Genomic DNA, 13,515 nt, shown 5'->3' on the forward strand with positions numbered 1-13,515 from the left:
CCTGCTGACCCCAGAAATTACGCAATCCCTTTGGGACAGCCAACCCAGCTCATCTTAGAAAATGCACAAATCGCTCTCTCAGTCTTGCAGGTTTTTGCATGTGCCTTCAAGTTGACTGGTTCCCTCCAGGACCCAGCAAACCTGATTTGCATGCATGGGTTGCTTTCCCTGAAATAGAAAAGGAAACATGCAAAAGGCATCCCTAGATATAGGGATCTATTTTTAGCAGCTGGAGGTTACATGCAAAGATCATTTTAGAAACCTCTCGCCAAGTGTTGCTTTTTCCTAGATTTGTGGCATGTACGTCATAACCTTGATCTTATAAAAAAATATGAACCGGATGTAGCAAAGCTCATTCCTCACATCGATCTTACAACTATGACATCCCACATCACATCCGTGAGTCTTTGAAACTTTCAGCTTAGCTGTTTCAAGGTAGGTATGCTTTTCATGTCTTGTGCTGCGTTTCTGTCACTTTTTGTGTTTCGCTTCATGTAAGTGATATCTGCTTGATTTCAATGAATGCTTGCTGTCAATTTAATGTATGTTAGCTTGTAGAAACATCATTTCAATTTTCGTTTGCATCTCACTGCTGTCGCATGCATGACACTATTTTTTCACTAATGGTCGCCATTGCGACAACCTGCTTCACACACATGGATGCTTTCACGTCTTATGAATCCTGCACTTATTTTTTGCATGCACGATCATTCACTCTTGTTTACACTCAATCTCACCATGCATTCAGACTTTCCATGTTTTCAATCGCCCGTCGGCGGGTGTGGGCTGCCTTGGCTTGAACCTTGCCTTGCCCAGCTAGCATTGCACATTTCTAGAAGTGAAGGATCTTCCTTCCCTCCAGAAATTGTGCAAGTCTATCCCAACACTGACCTCCAGGCTTGCATTGCACAATCCCGGGAGGCAATGCCTTGTTGGCCCCAGAAATTGCGCAACGCAGTTTGTTGGTTTTGCATGTCACTGTTGATTGAAATTATACATTACGCAGTTTCAGTCCTTAGTAGGCCAGGCTGGACTGTGCATTGCACAATTCCAGTAGTCAGTCAACCTCCTGATAGCCTGGACTATGCCTTGTGCGGTTTTGGCAGTCAGTTTCCTAGCCTCCCGGTGAAAATTGTGCAATCTTCACAGACAGTCGCATAGGTATGTTGCATGTCAGTCCTCCAGTTTGTTTTGGTTTTCAATTGACATATTGCTTTCCATGAGTGTTGCAATGTCTCTAGGTATCACATGTGTTCATCTGCCTCTCAACAACACAGATAAAATGGCTTCCATGAGATTAGAGTCAAAGGACACCATTGAAAGCATATCTGGGGATGCAGTTGATCAAGTGTCTATGAACTTTCCTATCTATGAAGACATCAAGTTGTTCATGGAAAAAGATATCAAGATGAAATGACAATGACATCACAACGAGCAGCACCATCAGCAGTAGTAGAAGGTAGCAGACCTGCGTGTGACAAATGTAAGAGGAAGGTTGTTGACATCATAAAGGCGGAACATAGCTGCAAGTTCAAAGTAGATCCACTCGCGATGAAAGAAACTTTGGAGATTGAGGCTATGAGGCGACGAAGTGAAAAGAGGATCACGTGAAGGCAAAGAGAGAAACAATGAAGGAGTTATAGGTGTTGAAGCGGAAACTCAAGGAAGAACAAGAGCTACACAAACAAAAGAAGGAATTGCAGCAGGAACAAGTACAACAAGAGGCGCAACAAGCACAGACTAATGAAACTACACCCATATAGGGTATGGACCCATCCAGTAGCTGGCATGGAGCAAACAGGGTGAGCAGTGCTGTTGGTTGCATGCAAGGGCGTTTAGGAGCATGGATGTCATTGTGCGCACGCATGCGATCCCACCCATTTGGCACACTGAGTCATTGAGGTGAAGACAAGAAGCAAGTCCGATTGGAGTTGAACATTTATCTCAACAAGTTGATGTGCACGGTCACCAACACACACTTGGAGATTAGCACAGACACTATGCATCAGTATGTTGCTGGTCTAGCTGCACTCAAGACAATGATGCACATGTTATCATACGAGTTGAACAGAGGAACCATATCCGTGTACCTGGATGCAACGGAGGCAAGAGTTCACTTTCAGCAGGATGTCACCATTGAGTGCACGGAAGCCATCATAGACGACCAAACTTGGCATCAATTTGTCATCGTCGATCATCGCAAGGATGTCAAAGAGTTGGTCTTACCACAACTGTTCGAGTGTTAGTGATAGCTGCAAGGATTTGTCAAGCCTATTTTGTCTCACACGGGTACATGTGTAGATTGTATGTAACATCTTATAAAGTGAAAGTCCAAGTGTTGATAGTTGAATGTAATAGTCATGTAGTAGTTGAAGAGTCATGAGGGTAGGTGAAGAGTCACAAAGGGGAATGTCAAGGGTCACCCCACCCTTTGCTATTTATAGCACTTCATAACTCATTGTAGAGGATTTTGGTCAACCAAGCTTCCAATAGGAGTATCTTAGAGAAATATTGGATTATATTTTAACGAACCGTGGCTTCTCCAGAGTGCAGAGCTAGTACATATCTTTGGAGGAGCAGGTGGCAGTGACTGTAACGTTCCGTTATTAAGACTAGTGGTTGGTCATGGTCATACTGTATGATTGGAACTTTCACTTCTTAATATAACAGAGCCAACATGTTTCATGCATATGTTGTTATTGTATTTCAGTTAACTTGGTTACTCTAATGATATATGTATCTGTTTGCTTACACATGTATGTATAGACTCTTTATGTATATGTATGTATGAATCTTACTGAGATGTGTTGTTGGTTTAACCATCACTTTGGATTGTTGGTTCACCTTCCTTCCATTTTGTGATGCATCTTTTCTCGTGTGTTCCATTCCAAGCTGTGTGTTTATACAGGTTTCCAAGGGTTGCATTCATTCCACCTTCTGTGTGTCAGAACCATTCATGCACCTTCCTTGGCTTGCTGCGCATGTCACACCCTTGCTACCAGCAAGGACATATTACTTACCTCTGAACGCAACTATGGTCAAGGCGATACTGTACGACCCACTGCTGGGACTCCTACACCAAATGGTGTGAGGTCTAGTTGGGACTTCTTACCGGGGAGATCCCCTGACAAGTTGGCGGGTCCAACACTGTCAACATTTTGGTGCTAGAAAGAGGGAAAGATGACAAGATAAGCCCTTACAACCTATTTTGAATCTTTGTACATCTATCATGGATACTATCAGACTCGTCCCTCCACGATGCTTTTCGCATGCCGAACCTCTCGACATCACGAGGGAGTTTTCTGATCTCTTGTCTGATTTCACGTATGATGGTGAAGGTGAAGTAGCATGGCCTGAGTACTTAGAAGACTTCTATGCATTCCTTGCAGATGAGTTCTATGCAAAAGAGGCCAGTGTGCTGCTTGCATACACACTTCACGAATCCCCACAACGATGGTGCTGGAGTCTGCCACTTGACAGCATGCACTCACTTGAGCAGTTCTGTGATCTCATTGAATCTACTTTCCATCATTTTGATCCAGAACCTCTTGACAAAAAACTGTTAAAACAACGAAAGACCCAGAAAGAATCGCCTATGGATTTTTGGGACTACTTCCATGTATTGCAGTTTTAAGTTTCGAAAAGTCAGAAGAAATTCCAGTATCTCATGGACAAATTTGAATATTGTCTTACCGAATCTGTTAATCCCAAGAAGAAGTTCAAGCTCAAACCCTGCTCAACATATATTGGTGATGGATCTACACGATCACAGACGAACATGGTCACTGTCACAAGTAACTGTCTGCCGTCCCCTCATCAAACAGCTCCACCATCACAGAGTGATGTGGGAGAACATGCACACACATCCGTTCAATTGCCACATCCTCCCAACATCACTTCTCTAAATTTTCGTGCAAATTTGGTTGTGAAGACCATGGGTTTTCACATGCATGTCTTACCTCAACCTCCGTCATCATGTTCTATTGATCCTTCAGATTGCACTGACTTGTGTTCTTCCATTCCGGACTCTACACTTGTTGTGAATGAAGATCAAGCTATCGATGGAGTTGACGTTGTACAACAAACCTGCGCTGTCATTCATGAGGAGTATGGATGGAAGCCTGAGCATCAACCTGCGACAAAGGACGATTCCCTTCTGCACGCGCCTCCTCCCTTTTTCCCTAACACCCTTGGTGATTCTGCCATCCCTGATTTCGCAGGTCTATCTCTGTCTACGGATGCACCTATTTTTGATTAGTCACAAAACACACCAGATGTCAATCCATTGTTTGAAAACGGAGAGAACAAATCATTCATTGAACGTCCACTTGATTCTTCATCTATTTTTTCTGGAAACACAGAGGGTGAACATTCTTTCTTCTCATCTACCCCTCTGTGTGATTCATCAAATCATGAGGATGCCAACAAACATCCTAAATTTTAGAGCTTGGTTGTTGTGATCTCTCTACTTCTTCATCTAATCACGATGTTGATTCAATCGTTGTTAATCTATCTAAGACACTGGTCTATGATGATCTATCTATCGACGAAGTCAAAACCCTGCAGACTGTCGAGGCACTTCAACCCGAGGTGATGGTTATGTCAGGCCCTCGCTGTCCTGAGATTGGTTTCACTTCCGATTAGGAAATTGTTCAAACACCCAAGGCTCCTCATCACCCAAGGCTCCTCATCACTCATCTGTATTCATTGAATATCAATCTCACACACAAATTTCACTTCCTCCACTCGAATTACATGATCCCATCGTTCTTGCATTGGAGGAATATTACACAACAAGAACTTGCCCAACGTAAGTGGTCTACCTTTCTCACATTTGATTGTATGTCACAGTCAAGAGAATTCATACACTTAACATCTACACGTAGTATAAAATAGTACCATGGCAAGTCCACAGGGTGCATGTCACTCACTTCTCTCCTGTGGACACACTTAAACCTGAAGTGTGTTTGTCTTCATTGTTATATCTTCTATGTTTGCTGGTTTGCACTGTTGTGCTATTTACGAACCACACCTTCACCAACATGGGTCGACCAATGCACTGGTGGCTGCATTGGAAGTATCACTTTACATAAGCAGACCTATGCACCGTTAGCTTAGGAGCAGGAGTAGTGTTTGCTTGTTGTTTGTTTGTTTGCATGCATGCTTGCTTCTTACATTTCATGTTTAATTGTTTTCCTGCTTGTTTTCTTGCTCTCTTTTCTTATGCATTTACTTTTGCTTTTGCTTTGTTTTGTCGTTGTTTGCTTGTTTATGTTCGTAGGATAGTTTTGCATGGACCGTGTGCGACACTTGAAACAAGCTGGGTAAAGTACAAGAGGACTTGTGTAGTTATCAATACTTGGTTATCTGTCATCCTGCCTCTGTGTGAAGAACTTGTTGTCTTTAGTCCATGATACATCAATGGAAAATACGTGTTGTTTGTAGTGAAGCTTGGTGAAAACACAACGTTTGTGCGCTAAATAGTATCACCTACTCTAGCCGGTTGTTTTTTGGTTAATCCTTTTCAGCTAAGTCAAGTAGAGTAAGGTGAGGGGGAAAAATTTAACAAGCACGTCATAGGTATATATAAACTACTTCTTTGAAGGAACAACCTCTTCTGCTCTCAATAAGTAGGGATCCCTATTCAGCCTTTGAAATGAATAAGTGCTATGCACAATTATGAAAATGAAAATGAAAAAATGAAGATGTGAAAAATTTCAAAAAATGAAAAATGAATAAGGCGAAAGAAGAGAAAGGCTTCGTGTGAAGAGAGGTGATGCAAGTAACTCCGATGGGGTATTGAACAGGCTCGCTGGAAGCGGAGCAATTCTTTTGTTTCTGCGTGACTCCATCAAGGTACTATCTAGGCCTACTGGTAGTGGAGTAACACTAGATATGAAACTAAAACTTTGATGAGCATATCACTTGTGCACCAATACACCCCTCATCCCCAATCGAAACAACTGTGCTGGATTGGCTTGGAATTTGTGTTGACCGACCAAGAGGGTGGAAGATGCTACATCTTACAATCAAGCAAGTGTGGAAGCCAAGATGAAAAAAGAACTGAACAATACTGCCAGAGGTGTTAGACTTATTTTTCACAAAAAACGTCCATTTAGAGAGCTGGAGTTCTACCAGTGTGTCGCCAAGTGTTGTATTGGCTACAACCACCCTCCAAAATTTTGCCTTAGATTCGTTTTGGAGCCTCCCTGCCAACCATCCTTAGCAACATGTCTTGCACTGTCAGGTACATAAGCTTCATTTATTTTTCAATGTCTTGCCAACCTGTGCATGTAAGTTTGATTCACTCCCTTCACAGGATGCCCTTCCGGACTTAAGATAATTTATGGTTGAGCACCTTTATCATAAAATTGCGCAATTCTGGAGGGGAACCAACCTTCCCTCTAGAAATTGTGCAAATATGCTGGGCAACCTGTTGAGCTCCAAAATTGCGTAGAATAGTCAGACAAGCTTACTTGAGAAAACTACACAATCTAGCCCAACACTGCAACTGAGCCCATAAATTGCGCAATTCTGGGCAACATTCACCTTCTGACCACAGAAATTGCGCAATCCCTCTGGGACAACCATCCTAGCTCAGCTCAGAAACTGCACAAATCCCTCTCTCAGTCTTGCAGGCTGTTGTATGTGCCTTCAGGTTAACTGGTTCCCTCTGGGACCCAACAAATATAATTTGCATGCATGGGATGCTTTTCTAGAAATAAAAAAAGCAACATGCAAAAGGAATCCCTAGATCTTGGGATCTATTTTTAGCAGCTGGAGGTTACATGCAAAGATAATTTTAGAAACCTCTCGCCAAGTGTCAATTTTTCCTAGATTTGTGGCATGTGCATCATAACCTTGATCTTATCAAAACTTATGAACCAGACGCAACAAAGCTCATTCCTCACATCGATCTTACAACTCTAACATCCCACACCAAATCCAGGAGTCTTCGGCACTTTCAACTTAGCTGTTTCAAGGTAAGTCTGCTTTTCATGTCTTGTCTTGCGTTTCTATCGCTTTTTGTGTTTCGCTTCGTGTAAGTGTTGTTTGTTTGATTTAAATGAATGCTTGTTGTCATTTTAATGTATGTTAGTTTGTAGAAGCATCGTTTCAATTTTCATTTTCATCTCACTGCTATCGCACGCATGACACTGTTTTGGCATCGACTCACACACATGAATGCTTTCCCGTTTTCTAAATCCTGCACTTACTGTTTGCATGCATGATCATTCACTCTTGTTTACACTCAATCTCACCATGCATTCAGACTTCCAATGTTTTCAGTTGCCCATCGGCGGATCTAGGCTGCCTTGGCTCGGACCTTGCCTTGCACGGCTAGCATTGCACATTTTGGAAGTGAAGGCTCTGCCTTCCCTCTAGAAATTACGCAATTCTGGCCCAGCGTTGACCTCCAGGCTTGCATTGCGCAATCCTGGGAGGCAGTGCCTTGTTGGCCAAAAAACTACGCAATGCAGTTTGTTGGTTTGCATGTCACTATTGACTGAGATTATGCATTGCGTAGTTTCATTCCTGAGCAGGCCAAGATGGACTGTGCATTGCATAGTTCCAATAGTTAGTCAGCCTCCTGACAACCTGAACTGTGCCTTGTGCAGTTTTGGTAGCCAGTCTCCCAGCCTCCCGATGAAAATTGCACAATCTTCACAAACAGTCACAAGGTATGTTGCATGTTAGTCCTCTCGTTTGTTTTGGTTTTCAACTAACAGATTTCTTGCCATGAGTGTTTCTATGTCTCCAGGTATTACAGGTGTTTGTCTGCCTCTAAGTAGCATAGGTATAATGGCTTCAAGGAGATCAGAGTCAAAGGACACCGTTGAAAGTGCAACTGGGGATGTAGTCGATCAAGTGTCTATGAACTTGCCTATCTATGAAGACATCAAGTTGTTCATGGACAAAGATATCAAGATGAAATGATAGTGACATCACAACGAACAACACCATCAGCAGCAATAGAAGGTAGCATACCTACGTGCGACAAATGCAAGAGGAAGGTTGTTGACAACATAGAGGCGGAACATAGCTGCAAGTTCAAAGTAGATCCACTCATGATGGAAACAACTTTGGAGATTGAGGCTATGAGGTGATGACATGACAAGAAGATCACAGGAAGGTAGAGAGAGAAACAAAGAAGGAGTTATAGGTGCTGAAGTGACAACTCAAGGAAGAACATGAGATGCATAAACAAGAGAAGGAGTTGCAGCGGGAACATGTACAACAGGAGGCACAAATTGCATACATTGATGAAACTATGCTCATACAGGGTATGGACCCATCCAAGAGCTGGCATGGAGCAGACAAGGTGAGCAGTGCTATAGATCACATGCAAGGGTGTTCAGGAGCATGTATGTCATTGTGCGGATGCATGTGATCGCACCCACACTCACCGAGGCAAAGATAAGAAGCAAGTTCGACTAGAGCTGAACATGTATCTCGACAAGTTGATGTGCACGGTCACCAACACACACTTGGAGATCAACATAGAAATTACGCATCAGTATGTTGCTGGTCCAGCTGCACTCAAGACGATGATGCGCCTGTTATCAAACGAGTTGGATAGAGAAGCCATATTAGTGTACTCGGATGCAATGAAGGTAGGAGTTCGCTTTCAACAGGATGTCAACATTGAGCTCACAGACACCATCACGGGTGACCAAACTTGGCATTAGTTCGCCACTGTCGATCATCACAAGGATGTCAAAGAGTTAGTCTTACCACAGCTGTCCGAGTGTTAGTGATAGCATGCATGACTTTCTCAAGCCTGTTTTGTCTCACATGGGTACATGTGTAGATTGTATGTAACGTCTTGTAAAGTGAAAGTCAAGTGTCGATAGTTGAATGTAACAGTCATGTAGTAGTTGAAGAGTCATGAGGGTAGGTGAAGAGTCACAGAGGAGAATGTCAAGGGTCACCCCACCCTTTGCTATTTATAGCACCTCATAACTCATTGTAGAGGCTTTTGGTTAACCAAGCTTCCAATAGGAGTATCTTAGAGAAATATTGGAGAGTATTGTAACGAGCCTTGGCTTCTCCACAGTGCAGAGCTAATACATCTCTTTGGAGGAGAAGGCGGCAGTGACTGTAACATTCTGTTATCGGGACTAGTGGTTGGTCATGGTTGTACTGTATGATTGGAACTTTCACTTCTTAATATAACAGAGCCAACACATTTCATGCATATGTTGTTATTCTATTCCAGTTAACTTGGATACTGTAATGATATATGTATCTGTTTTATTACGCATGTATGTATAGACTCTTTTTGTATATGTATGTATGAATCTTACTGAGATGTGTTGTTGGTTTAACCATCACTTTGGATTGTTGGTTCACCTTCCTTCTAGTTTGTGATGCATCTTTGCTCGTGTGTTCCCTTCCAAGTTGCGTGTTTACATAGGTTTCCAAGGGGCGCACTCACTCCACTTTCCATGTGTTAGAACCATTCATGCACCTTCCTTGGCTTGTTGCGCATGTCACACCCTTTCTACCAATAAGGACATCTTACTTACCTCTGTGCGCAACCGCGGTCAAGGCGATACCGTATGACCCACTACTGGGACTCCTACACCAAACGGTTTGAGGTCTAGTTGGGACTTCTTACCGGGGAGATCCCCTGACATGTTTGCGGGTCCAACACCGTCACCAGGACTTCAACATACCGTTGGAAATAATTTTCAAAGAAAGAAATTTCCAGTGGAGAATGCCTAATGTAGTCCTTAGGCCCATTTTCTACCTGAAACATGGATGCAAATTCTTTGCCGTTCTTTGCACCTTGACTCTTCGTATTGTGCCTAGAATCCTGGACTCTCTGGCTAGCACAACCATCTTTTTGTGGCTTTTGCAATAGGCCTACTACTATGATGATTCTCTACCAGATAACGCAACAACCATGGGACCCCCCTCAGAACAAACATGCTCACTTCAATGCTAACATCTTCTACTTCTGACCTCAATGCTAGTCCGATTGACATCAATGCCAACATAACAAGTGCCACCAATCAATCAGATAATGTCAATTGTCCAACAATCTCTGTTGGAAATACTGAGAGGGGGAGTGAATCCGTATTCCTTTTCAATTATTACTTTTACCAGTTAGATCACTTATATTTAGAACACAAAAAGAAAAATAAGAATAAATACTTTTATTAATCTCAATAAATCAAGTACAATATTGTGTAGGGCTCCAACCCTAAATGAAGACACTAATCTTCAATCTCCCAGGCTCCAACCTGTATTTTTCCAAGCACCAACTTGGACTTTCCAAGGCTCCAACCTTGTCACTTTAAGGCACCAACCTCTAGGGCTCCAACCTTATCTCTGGTACAGGAACCAACTTGGTCTCTTGAGGACTCCTATCCTCTAGGGCTTCAACCCTATCTTCCATAGCACCAACCTTGTCTCTTTGAGGCTCCAACCATATCTTCTAAGGCACCAACCTCTTATATTGGCCAAGCACCAACTTGGAATTTCCAAGGCACCAACCATGTCAATTCTGAGGTACCAACCTCAAGGGCTCCAACCCTATCACTTTACTTTGTCAAGGTATGTTTGGTTGTACTTCACAAGTCCCTAGGTCTTCTTCACCGAGCCTTGTCAATCTTTAGCTTCACTGTAATATTCAAGCTACACCTTCACTTAGTCTCCACGTGATATTATCAATGACAACTATGTATTCTCATGAACGAGTCTCCACTGTTCTTCATGTTACCTAAATGGAGTCTACAAAGTTACCTCATGATGATTTCAAAAATGTCTCATGATATTCAATAATGTATTCAAGATCTGCTGAAGCTTTTAAACAAGATATCTTTAATAGACTGCATTAAGCCTCAATGTCTACACAAAACAATTCTCTGTTTCGAGCCTCTATTCTTGCTGTCCTGGTAAAGGAGTGACTGCTTTAGGAGAAACTGCTTCAGGAGCAACTGCTTCAAAGGAATGATTTTTGTGGTCTGCACTTATATAGATTAATTTATTACAGGTTCGATCCTTTCAAAGATTAACCTAGTCAAAATAATTTCTTTTCCCGCTTGACCTTCGTCTTCCTTCTTTTCTCGTTGACCTTCAACTTCCTTTCCTCTGTTCCTTCAAGCTCACGAGTTGTGAACTGTCTCTTCTTATCTGTGATAGATGCCTGATTCACCTGCTTGAAGTGAAGCATTTCAACTTGTATTTATACGAGTCTCACCAATAACCAGAAGACACGTTTATTGGGAGGAGAGGACGACTTATGAGTTCACATATTAAAATTATATCGAAGGGACCTTTATCCAATTATATCATAAACTTGTTTATTTATGAAAATCATATAGGAGAGGCTATACCCACATTATAATAGATGTCTAGCGATCCCCACATGCCACTTCATTTTTTTAATTCCGACGGATGTGATATTCCAATAAGCTTCTTTTGATAACTCAATTAGGTCCACAACTTTATCACAAAAAACGGTTTTAACATCTCATTTCTATTGAACTTTGTGATTCAACGGATGTGATATTACATTAAGTTATGTTATAGTGGTGTAGTTGGGTCTGAAATAATATCACAATCACGGTTTTTAATGTGACATCCCTTTATGACTTGCGATATGAAAGTTCCAATAGGCGGATGCGATATTACATTAGGGCTGTTACCATAGACTGTTTGGGTCTATATATTATATTGCAATCAGAGTTTTAATGTGACAGGCCTTCATAACTTGTGAAGGTTCCGATACGATCCAATATTTTAACATCATTGAATTAAGATGAAATGGTGAGAGCTTGTGCCTCACTGTTGCTATTTTTCTAAGTGACTAGAATCAACCTGAGATATATTCGACTACACAACATTCTCCTTTCTATAGTCCTTTTGATGAGCCATCTCTTCCTTGTGTTCTTGTAAAAGTATCTGCAAGTTATCTCCACAAGAAAATTTTGATATCCAATCTGTGACTGTATTTTAAATTCTTTCTACTGATTGACAACTTTTTGCAATGATTTAATTATGTTAGATGCTGACAACTTCTCTTACTTGTGTAGTGAACAAAAACATTCAAGCTTCATTCCAAAATGTATCTGTCTGTTTGAAGGTTGCCTCTATTTGTGTCCACAATTTACCTATTCTCTCATCATATCCCTGAGTCGAGACATTCAACTTTTGTAATAACAAAAACATAGTTGTTTTCCCTATTTTTCTAACATTAGATGGCCTTCTTTGCTGCTCCAACTTCTGCTTAGTGATCAAATGGAAAACATCTTCAAAAACTGTCCATTGGATAGATAAGAGATCATGTTCTTCAATGGAATGTTCCTGAGAAATGATCTATCAAAGAATGATTGCCAATATAGCTCATCAAGGATTTCATAAGGCCCATTCACAGATGGATTCTGCAAGAATGCTTAATCATCATAAGCTCCCCCAAACCGTATGCATGATCTTCCTTTTGGCAGAGATTCCCCATCAAATGCTTAGATTGTCAAAGATCAGGTCAACAACATGTATTGATTTGGAAATTTTTGGATTGTATTTGCTTCCTTCTCCATACTTGAGTAACTTTCTTATCTGGCATGGTTCTATCTTGTGTAGGAACCCAAGTCAAGTTACAATCACGTGCCATATGAACAATGTTATGACACTTGAAGCATTCTATGTTGTTCATGAATAAGAATCCATTATTTCTTGCAAAATTTCTTCTCGTATATTGTTGGGGACTGTAATATTTATCTTTGTGATACGCCCTACAATATTTTTCCATGTGTCCAAAGTTTTTACAAGCATAACAATAACCAAGAAATAAACTTTGGTACCTAAGAGATGGAGATTTCCTTGATGTACTTGTGAAGTCTTTCTACCTTGAGATCCTTTGATGATAACCATTGCTTCTTGCATCCTTGACACCATCTACATTTCTTCTTGGAGTAGGATTTCTTCCAATGTCAACTTATTTCTTGCCTATCTGGAACCGGGAGCATCAAAATTTCTTTCTAGCTTCTTCACATCCTTGTTGTTTGAAGCATTAGGGTTTGCATCATTCTTACTTGAGGATTCACCTTCATAGCCGAGACTTGATTTATCAAATGGAGATCTTTGATGGTTGAGCATGTCATCCAAGGCTTGAGAGCTCTTCAAGATTTTGTCCATTCTTTCAACCTTTTTCCTGTGGGAGAAAATCTCTTCTTCCAATCTTTCGCAATCATTATTATTCTTAGCAAGTTGTTTATAAATTTATTCCTTGATACAAGTTGCTTCATTTGCTTCTGTTTTAAGGGAGATGATATCTGATTTCATTATGAAAATTTCTTCACTTTCCTTAGCTAGACTGCTCTCCATTTCTTCCATGATCCTTGTAGCTTTACATGTTTTGGCCTTGAGAAGGTTGATGTCACATTTTAGTTTTAAGATTTCTTCATCCTTTGCTTTTAGTTGACATATCATGGTGTTTCTTTCCCTTTTTGCCTCATCAACCTGTCCTTCTATGATTGCCAATGCTTCCATTGTATTCTCAGCTCC

This window comes from Pinus tabuliformis, chromosome 1_2, assembly GCF_031772625.1.
Source record: "Pinus tabuliformis cultivar Carrire ecotype Pingquan chromosome 1_2, CPIR1, whole genome shotgun sequence".
Taxonomy (NCBI): Eukaryota; Viridiplantae; Streptophyta; class Pinopsida; order Pinales; family Pinaceae; genus Pinus; species Pinus tabuliformis.